Genomic DNA, 4,269 nt, shown 5'->3' with positions numbered 1-4,269 from the left:
AGCTTCAAAGAGATTTGGTAGGTCTACGTGGTCGAAGAATCTACGACAGCCCAGAAATTAGAGGGTGCCACTATTTGACATACTTGTTCCGAAAATTTTCTTCTATAGGAATTGGTAGGGGTGATTCTGATAGCTGTAAGTTTGCAGTTCCCACATGTTTTTTTTTTTGTGTTTTTTGTTACGTTGTAGTATAAGATGTGAATTCGTTTGTATTGCTTGACTATGTCAGTTGAAAGGAGTATCTAATTTCCCATATTTCAGGGCCTCAGAGTTCCATCTGCACTGAAGTCTTTTACTAATGTTCAGGAACTTAGATTTCTCTGTACAATATTCGTTTGTATGCCATTTGGAAAAATAAATAAATAAACAAAATTGTTTGGATAGTTTGAGAGAGAAGAAAAATATTCATTAGAATGTGTCGAGCCTCGAGAGTTCGAGGTATGCAATTTTCTTCTATGCGTCCGGAGCACGGGGACTCCGAATTGGATCTCATTCAGTTTACAAAGTGACATGATGGGTTTATATAATCTTTACCGAAGAGACATGGACCAAAGTTGAGAATTTTCTTGGTCCTACTGAAGTAACTATATGTGCGTTAAATCTTGGGAACTTTAACGAAAAACTTATGGTACTATTCATTTTAATAAAAAACCATATTTTACTTTAAAAAAATCAATTCTTATACTATTCACTTACAACACTTTTTTGCTTTTTTTGTTAACACTCAAAAGTTTTCTTTGGTTTCGCCCTACGAATAAGGAAGCAGGTTTCTCTCCAACATATGATGTGTATTTGGACATGATTAAAATTTACATGGTTTCTAGGAGGCCGGCCAAATACAAACCTGTGTGTGAGACCAAGTGTGCATATGAGAGAATGCGCGCGCTCTATCTTTGCACATGACAGCACATTTGTGTGTGCCCTTGTGTGCGGTGCAGATGATGTTTTACACTTGATCTCTGAACATTTGGCAAGTTGATCAATTGTTGACAAGCTATGCTACAATATTCCTTTGTATAAGCATGAGTGTGTATTTGCGCTTGTGTGTATTGTCGACAAGTTATGTTTATCCATTGCACATCTGTTCATAACAATCCTATGTGTGAGCTGTGCGTGTTTGCACCAGTGCGTGTTAATTAAGATGATGCTTTTTTTCTTCTCTTTTTCTTGCCTTCTGAGTCATAAACTGCCTCTTTGTTGCTCGTTTATCTTTTATAGCATTGCTGCTATTATTACTTTGTTATCGTCAAAGGTGAGTCATGAACTTGTGCAAGTTTAGTGGGTTCTCACTGTTTATTTGATTGTTGAAGATGTACGAAATCAGGAAAGGGAGCTTTCAAAATTCACTCTTTCTGCTATGTAGAGAGGGGGAGAAAAGGTAAAAGATGGTTTTGGTCGCTGTTATTTTACACTTCGGGTCTTACTAATGAGTCTTCCAACAATTTTTTTGTCGTTGAGTTGGGTATTCTCTGGTTCTTTCTTGGTTTTTTTTTCCTAGTGCCATCCCTTTTAAACTTCATCAAGGGCTAGATACAATTGCTATCATTGCTTATTAGAACCTGTACCAAGGACCCTCCTTCGGTTGCAGACAACTTTCTTCCCTGCATTGTGTTGGGCTGAGTTTCTGTGACTTCTGTTGCCTTAAGCTTTTAGTATTTTAAGAGACATCTATAAGAAAGCACAAGTGTAACTAACGCTTGTCTTAATCTCAACGAGCTACTAGGCTTATCCTGTTGTGCGGAAGCGTCAAATATGAAACCAATAAGTTACAACTGCAAAATATGATAAGACAAATAATTCAAATGGCACAAGGATTTATATTGGTTCGACGTAGGACGTAAGCCTACGTCTAGTTCAGAGACGGCAAGGAAATTCCACTAATATCAAAAGGAGATTACAATTAGAGTTTTAACTCTCAAACCCAAATCTCACATACACCCAATAGCTCCCACTCTCACAAAGAACAATTGGAGAAGATGGACACACATCAAATACCATCTCTCCCAAAAGCTACACAACATGTAGTAGCAACATCTTTGATTGAGGGATAACTAACAAATGGGGATTACAAACAAATGGAAATGAGCAGCACTGTTTCAAATGGGAGAGTCAAACACTCTCCCTGGTATGGTTCTCATATGATGCCGCTCCCCCCCCCCCAAGGCATAATCGAATGCCTTAATATAACCAAAAGGCTCTACCTTCTCTCACTCATTCGGCTGCAACCTTCATCCATACAAAAGCACCCAATAAAAAATCCAAAATAAAGGAATAATCATTCATTTACAAACATCATCATGACCTTCAATTTTCTTTTCAACAAACATAATCATTTGTCTCCTCATAATGATTTTCCCACATCATTATGTCCTTCATTTTTTATTATATGCTTTTGGCCTAATTTGACCACTATCCAACAATCTCAACCTTGGCCAAATTCCGAAAACATCACAGAGAATCGAATCAACAATCACCATAAGCACCCAAAGTACAAACTAAAGACAACGGGAACTAAATCAAATTCCCCAAACTTTCTGGTACTATAATGATCTCCACCTCGACTCAAATTGTACCAAAGCCAACAAAAGTAGACAATTTCTCTACTGTCTTCTCCAAATTTGCAAACCATAAGTGCCTTGATCAAAACAAAGGTGATTCAAACGAAGAACTGAAATTCTTCAATATCACCGACAAAAGATCAAGCACACCATACCAAAGTTGGACACACAACGAACTCTACTTGCTCACAAACACCATGGTCTTAAACTGCACCAATAGACTCATTCACATAGTAGGGCACATTCTCCAAGTTAAAACTGATTACAAAATTTGGCAACAAGGTTTAACATACCACATACAAAACCATTCACCCAAATTCAGATCCTATGAATATCAATATTATGCCCTTCACTCAAGTTTATCATCATCACATGAGCACTAATAGGATAACCAAATATTTCAAACTCAAATAATCAGTAGGAGATCCAAAATCATACCTCAACTGGAGTCTTCAACAAAGCATATTTTAGATGCTAGAGACCAACAAACCAAATAGCAGTGGCAAACAAATCCAACTAAATGTCCATAGACCAAACAAAGTTAGAAAGCATATAACTTGCCTTCTACAAAAGGGTTCCACACAAATGTTTTGCAGTGCATGTGGTGTATCCAAAATAGTGTGGTGCCTCACCATCCAAACTTGCAGAACTCAACAAATTGGCCCTCATAAACTCCTTCAATGTTTCCATCAACTTGCTCCAAAGGCAACTAGTGGGAGTGAAGAAAAAATTCTCTGCCATTGAAAAAATGCCAAAGAGAAGAAATCTTAACCCTTTTTTTTTTCAGCCAACAACATCATTTGTCATCATGATGTCCTTCTGCCAAAACAAATGCCGAAAGAAAAGGAACCAACATTTTCTTTTCAATTCTCAACAACTTCTACTTTTTCTCCTTCCCACTCAACTTGTCGACAACAGCCCACAAACACCGCCAGTTCAGCGATGACCAACGGATAATCTACCAAAACAGTACACTACACTTGCAGCCTTCGAACACCAACACTTCAACAACATTGCAGTAGATATGCTGTTTCCGGAACTATTCTCCAATCTGCGAGCTTAGGGATTGCAGCATGATCCCTTACCATCCTTCTTTAACGCCATGCATTTCACAGCAATGCAAGCAAAACTTGTATCTCCAATTGACCAAATGCCAAAGTCATTCCTCCCGTCGATTTTTTCAATATCATATTTCACCAACATATTTGAAGGTTTCATATACATACTAGTACAAAGCCCCCAAGTCAAAATCTGGAGCTCTGATACCACTTGTTGTGCGGAAACGTCAAATATGAAACCAATAAGTTACAATGGCAAAATATGATAAGACAAATAATCCAAATGACACAAGGATTTATACTAGTTCGGCGTAAGCCTACATCCAGTTCCGAGACAGCGAGGAAAATCCACTAATATCAAAAGGAGATTATAAATAGAGTTTTAACTCTCAAACCCAAATCCCACATACACCCAATAACTCTCACTCTCACAAAGAACAATTGGAGAAGATGGACACACATCAAATACCATCTCTCCCAAAAGCTACACAACATGTAGTAGCAACATCTTTGATTGAGGGATAACTAACAAAGGGGGATTACAAACAAATGGGAATGAGCAGCACTGTTTCAAATGGGAGAGCCGAACGCTCTCCCTGGTATGACTCTCATCTGATGCCGCTCCCCCCCCAAGGCATAATCGAATGCCTTAA

The 4,269-nt window shown here is 38.1% G+C and overlaps 1 non-coding gene across 1 annotated transcript; it reads left to right on the top strand.

The window, feature by feature from the left end:
* Positions 1-943: 943 nt before the first annotated feature.
* LOC139197275 (small nucleolar RNA snoR101) lies at positions 944-1,001 on the top strand. The gene has a single exon (XR_011582514.1). It is a non-coding gene; the product is annotated as a small nucleolar RNA snoR101 (small nucleolar RNA).
* Positions 1,002-4,269: the final 3,268 nt, after the last annotated feature.

This window comes from Malus domestica, chromosome 06 (assembly GCF_042453785.1).
Source record: "Malus domestica chromosome 06, GDT2T_hap1".
NCBI lineage: Eukaryota > Viridiplantae > Streptophyta > Magnoliopsida > Rosales > Rosaceae > Malus > Malus domestica.
Note: the sequence above shows the minus strand (reverse complement) of the source record. Positions and strands in the feature narration are given on the sequence as shown.